Here is a 12,608-nt window from a genome sequence, read left to right on the forward strand (position 1 = left end):
TCTTCCACATCTGGCTGCAACATGTCCAAGATTATGACATACATAACATTCAACATTATTCATAGGAGGAGTAAAAGATTTTCTTTGAAGAATTTCTTTCCTTGGTTGATGATGAGATTGACCTTTCATCTCCTTGTTGATCATTTTAGATTTCTCTTTATAGTTCCTTGCCTCACCTTGTGAACTAGATTCACCTTCAACAGATTCATGAAAGCCAAGACCGGTCTTGATAATAGGAGACCTTTGACTACTAAGAAGATCATCCAAGGCTTTAGTACTATCTTGAAATCTCAACAGTTTATCCTTTTCTTATAATTTACCTTTCAAGATATTTACCTCAACTTGAAGTTGTTCCTCCTTTTCTAGACATTGCTTCTTCATGTCTTCTTCATCTTTCCTTCCTTCTTCCAACTGATGCCTTAGTTTGAGAATCTCCTTTTCTTGCTCTTCATTTAGATCCTGCTGCATTTGACGAACTCTGAAGGCACATTCCAGTTCAGATTTTAAGCTGATATCTTCGTTTACCTGCTTTTCAATAGCTTGGAGTAGATATTTATTCTGCTTCTTTGATTCTTCAAGATCTTCCTTTAGCGAGCGGATCGTGGCTTCAAGACTTTCATAGTAACTAGATCTATCTCTGAGTTTCTTGATGGTTGTGCTTCTTTCATTGACTTCATCTCTTAATGATGTCACTTCACCCTGCAACTTTTGACATTGATTTTCCTTGTCCTTGAGTAACTTTCTTACCTTGTTTCCTTCCTCTGATTGAGCTTTTAGTTTGGTAACTTCTTCTTTGAAAGCACATTCCCTTTTGTTCAATAGATCTTGTTGATCTTTAATTTTGTCTGTAAGCCTTCTAAATACTGCCTCTATTTGATATCTTTCTTGTTCACCCATAAGAGCAAGTTCAGTAGTTTCACTATCACTTCCATCTCTTTCACACGGAAATATAGCTGGAACATCAGAGGATAACACATTCATATCTAATAATGATTCTGAATCTGAAGAGCTTCTTATACCTAATCCCCAATCGATTCTCCCACTGTCATAGTTCTTCTGAGATGTCTTCTTCTTCTTAGGTGCTTTCTTCTTAAGCTTCTTTCCCATAGTTCCACGGATCTCCTTCAAGCGATCAAGCTTCTACCAAAGGACCCGCTCTAATACCAATTGTTGAAATAATACTGAGAGGGGGGGGTGAATCAGTATTATCAGATCAGATAAAACTTTTCAATTTCATACTCAGATTCATACACGCAGCTTCAGTTAAGGATATCAGCGTATATACGCGACTTCGTTAAGGGCAACTAGCGTACATGCAGTAATCTTATGATTCAGTTAGCTTATCTTCAGTAAATGCATCAGAACATTATTAACCATATTAACAGTGCAGTATAATAGAACAGATCATCACACATAAGGCACACACATGAACACCATGATATAAGGTGGAAACCCAATGTGGGTGAAAACCACCTGCTGCAATTTGTTTCTATCTTCCTTTAATAAGAAACTTCTTTTACAATGTACTGGTGCAGTCCTTTACTAGCACGCAGGCTACAACCTGCAGAAGGCTACAACCTTCTCTCGTTCTCCAGACTCTCCTGGAAGGGAGCTCCAACCCCCTTTGCTCTTGTACTAGCTAAAGTAGGCGCCGGCCTACAATCTTCTCTCCTCCAGGTACCACGTTTCATACATTTTCAGACTGGATACTCCTGAAGCACAACACTACAATCTGAAGGCCACGTTTCATCAAATTTTCATACTGGACCCATAACTATCATTGAAGCTCAAAACAATCACTACTAGCATCATCAATCTCTGAATCACTGAAAACACTGAAACCCTGTCATCAACACAGTCACCAGAACACAGAGCAGAACTTTGCAATAACAATCAGAACCAACTGTACCATCAAAATCATGCATCAGAGTGCATACGCTACTTGGAAGTGCCGAACCTGCGTGTATACGCAACTTCATCAAGATGAACCAGCGTATATGTCATTAATCACTTATTCATAACTTTGCTGCACTCCCTGACTTCAGACATACCAGATCATGACATATACAAGGATAATATATGCGTTAGCACCCAGATCTAGTCCATCAGATCTCATAGATATGAGTCATTGTGATCCTGATCCAATATTAGTTCTCATCCATCAATACTGAAGCTAAACACAATCAGCCAAACAAGATATGCAGAATACTGACACCTTTAAACTGTCATCAGAACCCTTTAACAACCAGAACCACCTGAACTTCAAATATCATAGCTCAAAAGGGTATACGCTACTACAATGAACTCAACCTGCGTACATACGCGTTTACACCAAAGCCATCCCGCATACAGATCTATAAATCTCCAATCATGACTTGCAGCGATTACAAACTTAAGTTATACCCAGTTCAGATCATTACATGCGTCAGTATATAGATCTAGAATCAACATAATCAATCATATAGAGATAGTTCATTTCAAACCATTTGATCCCGATCTATCCTTAGATCTTGTTCTCCATCTACCGGTGAGATCCCTCCTTAGCTCAGATCAAGCAATGCAACATCAACCCATAACCTGCATACTAGATCTCTTACTTCCTTAGATATTCAAGACTTTTCAGATACCTTGCCTAATGATCTTCTTCTCCTTTTATAGTCTTAGGCCTTGCTCAATACCACGGGCCAAAACCATAGTAATCCAATACCATCAACTCAATACTAGGGATCAACATGTCTGTCGAGATACTTTGGTCCAAAAACATAGGCTCAAGTACCGAGGACTAACTACCACGGACCAAAAGTAAGCTTTCTGACACGTACGCTCTTTTCCGTTCATGAACCTGCGTGTATACCCTACTTGGTATATAGCGAACCTGCGTATACGCGACTTGGTATATAGCGAACCAGCGTGTATACGCGACTTGGGCTTAATGAACCTGCGTATATGAATTTTCTCTTCTTCTTATAGTCTGATCATCAATTCCTTGCTGCTGACCTTCTGCACTATGATTTGTGATCAGCGTGGTTTGCCATCAAGGACAACACTTATCTCATAATGCCAACAAGGGTGATTGATGGGACCCACACAAACGTTCTGGCTATTTAGTGTCAGTTGTTCACCTTTATTTTCCAAATTTAAATTAGCCATCTGATTTTCATTGTCAGTGGCCTAGGTTTTGTTTTCTTCTTAATCTTTAAAGAACTCATTTTAACTTGTTCCCATTGTCCCATGGAACTGCAGCAACATAGCTTCTATGAGCTAATTACAAATAAGGCAAGGGGCAAAAGTGGACCGGTGAGGATTCTACCTTATTTTAGCAATTCTCAAATAATTGTTTTGTTTATTTGTTGTAAGCACCATTTTGATTACTGAGGGTATGCTTCTTGCAGATTTTTCATTTTGATTTTCACGAAGACATCCGGACAACAGTTGATGCTACCATAGAGAAGGATGAGGTGTTGTCATCATCTGCCTTTTCACAATATTATTTTGTAGTCACATGCTGGAAAAGTTGTTGAACGACATTGGTATGAAAAGAACAAGCACATATTTCCGGCATCCAGATGGGAGGTGCATTTTCTCTCATTATATTTTTTCCTATTCGAAAGAGTATTGTTGTGGATCACACTTTAATTTTCACGGCTGATTTCCTCTTTTTTCTTTTGTACTTGCAGATATATGATCCTACTAAGAAGTGGGAACGCTACACTATTCATGGGGATTAAATTTTATGGCATTGTTGCTGTATTTAAGATTAGTAAACTGTACATATCAGTAGCTTAGTTTTTTCCTCTGGTGACACGACTTTAAATTTAGATTTTGCGTCTGGTGGACATGATTTAAATTTAGATTTTGCTTCGGGATAAATCGTTCGAAATTTGATTTCAAAATATGTTCAAAATATGTTCTTAAATTAATTTTTAATGAATTTTGGATTTTGGATTTGAATGGTAAAATTAAATTTCGATTTTTTTTTTTTTTTAGATTTTGCATTTGAATTTGAATTAATAAAAAAAATCCAAATTTCAGCTCTGTATTTGAAATGCTAAAAAGGTTGTATGAATTCCTTTTAAAATAAACAAATAGTAGTATACTATTTTTAACCACATAAATATACATATAAACATCACTATATTATTTGACTTTATCAGTTTTAGATTTTGTATTTGAATTTGAAATGATAAAAAGAGATATGAATTTCAATAGAATAACAACTCAAATGTTGCCTATTTTTTTTTTAATCGAGAGCCGAATTAAAATTTATTGCAATTAAATACAAACAGGTGGATGGATGTCACATACCCGTGTCTACATAAAAACAAAATTCTTTTACATACATATATATATGGTCTGGTAATAACACCTTACCTTTGTTGACTTGACTTCACATGATTATGCGTATGATTTACATATATAATTATGCAATGAATATATATATCGCTGACTTAATTACACATGGACTCGTGTATGGCTACACATATGTTTATATATGAATGCGCACATAAATATTATGGTGCAATCTTTACTGTAGGCTAATTGATTCATAGTGCGTGAACCTTTATGCTGCACACCTTATGACCGATGAGGACTAAGGTTATTTGGATGATTTTTGGAATGTTTGATTAATTCGAGGCAAGTCTCCGTATGTGCCTCGGCGTTGCCAATTTAGCAACCCAAGTGTTGCCGCCGGCGTTTCTGCAATAACAGGTGTACTCCGCATTCATTCCGCCTGATCCGTTCACGTGAAGGGGAGATGGGTTGACATTAACCCTTTCGGCTACCCCTTTGCCACCTTATTCCAACGGTGCCGATGACTCGAGGTAAATCCAAGGGCTGAGACGCCCCCAGGTGTCCCTCTCCGGGTAATGGCGGTATAAGGTTGATCTTCTCGACTGTTCGGCTTATTGTGAGATTTGGCAACTCTCTGCCATCCTCCGCGCCACCTTGCTGCAGTCTCTGAGAAACTCTCAATGCACCGAGCGCACATTTCTCCGCCGAGTATGTATCCGGACGCCGAACTCCCGCGCTGCTCACCATATACATTCTACCGAACTGTTGAGGTAAGACACAGGTGGTATCCCACCGGCTTCATCTCTTCTGGTTTCATGCTATGCATTGTGTTGTTTCTTTGTTTTCAAGTCGCACAATGTATTCCACTTGAACGATACTAATGGCCCTTACCGTGGGTGTGCATGCAGTGGATCTCACTTCGGGTTCGATGTGGATGAGGAGCCCCTTCCTCTTCGAGGCTATGGTGCTTCCGGTCTCGCGATGGTTGTGTTCTTCACAGACCTAAGGTGAGCAGATATGAATGAGGTTCTATTTCTCTTTCTTTGTTTGGCCTACCGGTAGAGGGTTTCCCTTACGCCACACCGTAGCCCACCTAACCCTGCTGTGGTTGGTCGCAGGTGGCTACAGAAGGCCCTCCTCTGCCTTATTCCGAGACCTTCTGGTGCCGACTATGGGTTCCCTCAACCCTAGCGCGTTCGATATTGAGGCTGGAAGTCGATGGAACTTTTGGGGACTGTGTTCGCATCCTTTGTTCAATATGATTTGCATTGTTTACTGTTTACTATTTGTATTCTAACAGTGTTTCAGGCCACGGCCTACTGCATACAATTGATGGGCACGGGCCCTTTTGCTTCATTTGTATGAATGATTACCGCCGTGCGGTTTGTCTGAGTTTTAGCAACATATATATATATATATATATATATATATATATATATATATATATATATATATATATATATACTGGTTCTGTGTTATGTTCAGCTACGAGTTCTCTTTTTATATTAAGGGTGGCATGGGTTCTGTCAACCCGATGCTGATTAATCTTGCAACACAACTCGGTTAATATTTGTGTTATGGTTATTTGATTATGGTAGAGGTTTTATACATATTCATATTGTCACAGATATTCGGAATCTTCCGTTATTGTTTAGTTTTGTTCCACGGCTGTCCTTGGGCGGAGTAAATGGCTCGGTTACCCGGCCCTGTGTTTACTCTGGAAAGGAACCAGCCCGAGATTTGCTCTTGCCAAGAGCCATAACGGTTTCTTGTTTCATAACTCGGTTTTCTGCTATTATTGTGCATCAAACCGAGTTGATAGCCGAACACGGCTTGGCTTTAATTTCACAGTTCTGTTTGTTAACATGCTTAGATTCCGGTTCTCTCGCTCTGAGTTAGCAGATTTACATGTGCTCTGAGGTTCTCAAGTGGTTTGCAGTGTTAAATATTTCTTTTAACAATATTCTTGGCTGCAGGGCTAACTCGCACCACAGGGGTTACGTTGCTTTAGTTATGTTACATTCTTTTCTTCCTGCGATATATATTCTGTATTATATTCTGTAACATATTCTGTTCATGGATTCAAAGTGAGATTTATGAGACAGGGTCAGCCCGCATCACAGGGGTTACCCGATGCAAATGTTTATGCTTTCTTTTATCTGCTATATATATTTACATGTTCGTTTTCCAAGTTTATAAGCTAAGCTCGAAAGAGGTATTATGTCGGCCGGCAATATGCCGAGGTTATGGTTTTATTGCTTTGCATAGATATACATATAACCCTTAATCTCTTTATTTGGCCGACTCTCTTCCCCGTTTATCTGTTCGGGAAGTTAGGGTCGCTAGCCTCTCTGTTACCACCGGCTTTCATTTACCCTTGCTCGGGTTACCCTGACAGCGAGACCCTCAAACTACTCTGTTTGGTCCCTGTCCAAACCCAGGATACGGGTTCCTAAGTTTACACGCTTAGGTTCTGTCCGGAAGCAGGACGCCGATTCCTAGGCTTATATGCTTGGGTTTCTGTCCCACTCTAGCATCATCAGACAGTAGCAGTGGTAATTCCCCAAAACAAATAAGAGATACATATGAGTCATACAAGTACTTACGTGGTTTAACACAAATGATTTACAGGTATTTGTAGAAAGTAATTTAAGAGTTCAGTCCTACTTACCTGGTCTCTGCCCGCCTTAAGTCCTTAGTAGGTCACCTGCAAATTCATTCATATCGAGTTACCGCCCATCCATGAGACTCGTCTTTCAAGACCAGAGTCTCCCCCTAGCTCCCTCTTGCCGGATCTCTATCCTCAGCAAGGTTGCACTGTGTGCTTGACTATCTGGTCCTTACCAGACTTAGTCTTTCAATCACTTCCTCGTTTTTTCTCCATTTTCTGCCTGTCTCTACAGCACAGATTTTTGCCAACCCCCCCTCCCTTTTCCCTGGGAACTTTTCCAGTTAGGGAGGGTGGTTAAAGTCAGTTCCAATAACCGACTTTTCTTGCCAACTCCCTCCCAGGAGTTGCCAACACAATCATGAGTATTCTTTATTAAACCTTTTCAATGCATTTGAAAAATAAAAGAAATACTCATAAGATCCTTTTCTTTTAAAACAAAATAATAAGATAGTCTTGCAATGTCATTTTTACTTCAGTCTTTTACCGTAGTGAAATTTAAATATTTACATTCTCCTGGGGTCATCACATCTCCCCCTCCTAAGATTGGACATCGTCCCGATGTCTGCTGTTCAAAAACAGCCCCGGATAAGCTTCCTTAAGAAGCTCTTCATCTTCCCAGGTGGCCTCATCAGGCCCATAGTGCTGCCACTGCACTTTAACTTGGGTAATAATTCGTTTCCGTAGCTGCACTTCTCTCCGGTCGAGAATGCTCAGCGGTTCGACCAGGACCTCTCCTTCCGGTTCGACCTGCAATCAACAACCGTATCAGTCAATTTTCATTTCCAAAAATACATACCAAATAGTTCAACTGAAATCAGTTCTTACCCGTATGTCTTGCCATTTGATCACATGCTTAGGGTCGTAAATGTATTTTTTAAGCATGGAAACATGGAATACATTATGAATTCTAATATGGCTTGGCAAAGCAAGCTGGTAGGCTACCGGCCCAACCCTTGCTAAGACCTGAAAAGGTCCAAAATAGCGGGGTGCGAGTTTAGCGCAACCACTCCATTGCAAGGTACTTTTCCGGGCTTGTATTCTTACATAAACATGGTCACCCATCTGATACTCTTTGAACCTTCGCTTCCGATCTGCAAAATTCTTTTGCCGATCCTGGGCAGCCTTTAAATTAGACCGTACTCTTTTTACCATGTCCTCCATTTCCTTGAGCATTTCTGGCCCCAACCTTAATTTATCTTCTGGCCCACTCCAGCTTGAGGGCGTACGACATTTCCGTCCGTACAAAACTTCAAATGGAGACATCTGGATTGAGGTGTGGTATCCGTTGTTGTACGCGAACTCTACCAAGTGTAAATAATCCTCCCATTGCGTTGGTTTTTGCATGACACATGCTCTCAACATGTCCTCAACAATCTGATTTACTCGTTCTGTCTGTCCGTCAGTCTGGGGATGGTAAGCTGTACTGAAATTCAGCTGCGTACCCAGTTCTGTAAACAATGCTTTCCAAAAGGCAGATGTAAATTTTACATCTCGGTCTGATATTATCGCCTTTGGAAGCCCATGCAGTTTGAACACGTTTTGCATAAAAATGTGTGCAATTTGTACTGCTTTGTAGGTAGATTGCACGGGTATAAAGTGTGCTGCCTTACTTAGCTTGTCTACTACAACCATAATAGAGTCATTATTCCTCCTTGTTCTAGGCAGTCCAGTTATGAAATCCATGGATATGATCTCCCATTTCCATTCCGGAATGGGCAAGGGCTACAATAACCCTGCTGGATGTAGGTGTTCTGCCTTAATCTGCTGACATTCCAAACACCACGCTAAATAATCAGCCATGTGCTTTTTCATACCAGGCCAATAGTATTCCCTTTGAAGCGCAGTAAGCATCTTCTGGTATCCAGGATGACCTGCATAGTGGCTCATATGAAATTCATCCAAAATCAGATTTTTAAGATTGTTGTCGTTAGGTACAAACAACCTCTTTTTATAGAGCAGCATTCCATCCTCACCTACTTCATACCCCTGCTGACTTTCCTTGCTGGAAAGTGGTATTTGCTGTTTCATTTGCTGATATACTGCATCTTGGTCTGCTGCTGTTCTTATCATTTCTTGCAAGGAATTCTTCCATTTACTGAGCATAACTTCATATAAGCATTGCACCTTTCGACTCAGTGCGTCAGCCACGCGGTTTTCCTTTCCTTTCAGATGTTTAATGTCGAAATCAAATCCACTTAAGAAATCTGCCCAACGGGCTTGCCTTGCATTCAGGGTGGGCTGACTGAAATAGTTTGTCAAGCTATGATGGTCTGTTAACAACAGAAATTTCCTTCCTAGTAGATAATGCCGCCACATTTTAAGTGCATGTATGACGGCTGCCAATTCTAAGTCGTAGGCAGAATATTTCTGCTCATGCTCCTTCAACTTTCTCGACTCATAGGCGATCACTTTTCCTTCTTGCATTAACACACCGCCCACGCCTTCCCGACTTGCATCGGTACATACCACATAATCCTTATCAGGATCGGCTATACTCAAGATGGGAGCAGAGGTGAGCAAATGCTTAAGTCGTTCAAAGCTTTGCTGACATTCCGGGGTCCATTTGAATGTTCTTCCTTTCTTCTGCAAGGAAGTGATAGGATATGCTACCCTTGAGAAGCCTTCCACGAATCTTCTATAATAGCCGGCCAGTCCCATGAAGGACCTGATATCCGCCACATCCTTAGGTACAGGCCAATCCATTATGGTCTTTATTTTCTCAGGGTCCACTGCAATCCCTTTCTTTGTAATTACATGGCCTAAATACTGAATCTCTTCTTTGTAGAAGTCGCACTTGCTGAGTTTAGCATACAACTGATGCTCTCTAAGAGTTTGCAGTACCAATCGGAGGTGTTCCTCGTGCTCCTCCTTTGAACGAGAATAAATCAAAATATCATCAATAAATATCAGCACAAATTTGTCTAGAAATTGATGGAACACACTGTTCATTAAGCACATGAAGGTGGCGGGTGCATTAGTCAACCCGAAAGGTAACACTACAAATTCGTAGTGTCCATACCGGGTTCTGAAAGCTGTTTTTGCGATATCCTCCTCTTTAATTCTGATCTGATGGTAACCAGATCGCAAATCAATCTTAGAAAATACTGTTGCCCCTTTGACTTGATCAAAAAGCTCATCGATCTGGGGTAAGGGGTACTTGTTTTTGATTGTGAGTTTGTTTAACTGTCGGTAATCAATACACATATGGAGGGTTCCGTCTTTCTTCCGGACGAATAGCACCGGAGCTCCCCATGGAGACACACTAGGACGGATGTAATTTTTGTCTAGCAATTCCTGTAATTGCATTTTCAATTCGGTTAACTCATGTACACTCATTCTGTAAGGTGCCCGCGAAACTGGGGCAGCCCCCGGTAGCAATTCAATGGTGAAGTCCATATCTCTTTTAGGAGGTAACCCCGGGATCTCTTCCGGGAACACATCTGCGAATTATTTTATCACCGGAATATTGTCCAGTGCGGCCGTTTTATCCTTGGTTTCTACATATCCCACCTAAATGGCATATATCTGGCACCGTTTTCTGATGCACTTTTCTAGCTGGGATACGTGATTGGTCAGACCTGAACTGGTCGCTTAATCCCTTGCATCTCTTGTTCTTTTCCAAAATCATCCTTGTAGGGAATGATTTTCGTCTTGCAGTTCACTATTGCCCAATGCTTTTCCAGCCAGTCCATTCCGATTAGGACATCATATGAGCCAAGTGGAAGCATATTCAGATCTGCTACCACTGGCTGTCCTACTATTGTTAGGGGACAATTATTAATCTTTGCCATTACTCACCTTTTAGCCCCCGTAGCTAGTTGTACCAGCCAAGGGTTCCTGAATTTTTCAGGTTGTAATTTACATTGTTCAACTATCTTTGGGCTAATATAACTTAAAGTAGCTCCTAGATCTATTAGAACAGTGATTGAAAGGTCTGAGATTTTACCTTCAAATTCGACCATGGTGGGCTGGTATTCCGCCTGGCGATCGTCCAGGGCTGCATTTATCCTTGGCACACTTCGTCCCACATCGCCGACACTTGACACCTCATGAATCTGGGATACCTGATCAGTTCCCTTCCGTTGCGGGCAGTTCTTGATGTAATGCGGTCTGCCACAACCCCAGCACTGCACTGGAGGTCTGGTTATTCCTTCATTGTCCAGCTTGGCAGATTTCTCACCCATTCTGGTTTCGCCGATTGTCTTAGTTCTGAACGAACCTCTGGGTGTTGCTCTATTGTTCTGCCCTTTACTGCTTCCTTTAACTCCGCTTCCTCGACCTCCTTTACTGTTTCCAGCAGTTTTGCTATTCTTTTTCTCACTCCATTTCCTATTGGAAATGTCTCCTTTCTGTTTGTTCTGTTGATAACAGATTCTGGCCTTGCGAATAGCTTCATCCATTGTTCTAGGATTGTCAAATTCAATCCTTTCTCTCATATACATGGGTAAATTGCTAACAAATCTTTGCACTTTGGCCTTTTCTTCCTTCAGGTAAGGCACATAACGAAGCAAGGAAGTAAAACGATTAATAAACTCATCCATGGTCTGTTGTCCTAATCGCAAATCATGGAACTCCTTCGCCTTTTCATCATAAAAGCGCTCCGTCAAGTATCTCTCTTTAAAATACTTCTGAAACTTTTCCCACGTTATGGTTCGTTCACTTACCCCTTTAACAATTTTGACTTCCTCCCACCACAGGGTTGCCTTCCCTTGCAGCTGGAAGATAGCCAATCGTGCCTTCAAATTATGGTCGTACTCATATAGCTGGAAATATTTGTTCATATTAATTAACCATTCTTCAGCCGCCTCCTCTTGTTCTCCATCGAAGTGTGGGGGTTTGATTTTCCGAAATTCTCCTTGCAGTTCTACCCTTTGACGTTTTGAGGTCTGCAGCTCGGATGCATTGCCAGATCGATCCTCACCTTCTGCCGAACTTTCAGGTTCCACTTGATCGTGCTGTTCCTCCGTCATCCTCTGCTGTTCTGCACTAGGATTGGCCAGCGGTGGGTTCTGCCTTTCAGACAGACTTTTCAAAATTCTTTCTTGCTCCATTGTCAATCGCGCATTATCCTCCCGCAACCGGGCCATCTCATTTTTCAAGTCCTGGACTGTCTCCAATATAGCCAGGTTCGTGCTCCGTGTTTCCTCACCAAGCTGTACCCACAGCTCTGGATTATCTCTAGGATTGGTTGCAGGTCCCTGTTCTGCTGGGGACCTGTGCGGGGCGCCGCTAGCTCTCTACATACTGGCTGTTACTATCTAGTGTCTTCTGTTGCTCTTCTTTCTTCTTTCCTGGTGTAAAATTAAGGAAATATTAGCACTGTAAGTTACTTACACAGTTTAGCTACAAAAAATACAACACTATGATCACCTCCCATTTAGCAGGTTAGGCTCGTTCCCAGAGGTCACAGTATGGGAACCTCTGCTCTGATACCAATTTGTCACATACCCGTGTCTACATAAAAAAAAAAATCTTTTACATACATATATATATGGTCTGGAAATAACACCTTACCTTTGTTGACTTGACTTCGCATGATTATGCGTATGATTTACATATATAATTATGTATGAATATATATATATATATATATATATATAGATATATATATATATATATATATATATATATATATATATATATA

General features: G+C 40.9%; 1 pseudogene across 1 annotated transcript; it reads left to right on the plus strand.

The window, feature by feature from the left end:
* Nucleotides 1-3,398: 3,398 nt before the first annotated feature.
* Nucleotides 3,399-3,772, plus strand: LOC149257284 (protein XAP5 CIRCADIAN TIMEKEEPER pseudogene; annotated as a pseudogene). The gene is made up of 3 exons (XR_016245855.1): nt 3,399-3,458; nt 3,499-3,573; nt 3,678-3,772. The product of XR_016245855.1 is annotated as a protein XAP5 CIRCADIAN TIMEKEEPER pseudogene (transcript).
* The last annotated feature ends 8,836 nt before the right edge of the window (nt 3,773-12,608 follow it).

Source organism: Pinus tabuliformis, chromosome 6 (genome assembly GCF_031772625.1).
Source record: "Pinus tabuliformis cultivar Carrire ecotype Pingquan chromosome 6, CPIR1, whole genome shotgun sequence".
In the NCBI taxonomy this organism is placed as follows: domain Eukaryota; kingdom Viridiplantae; phylum Streptophyta; class Pinopsida; order Pinales; family Pinaceae; genus Pinus; species Pinus tabuliformis.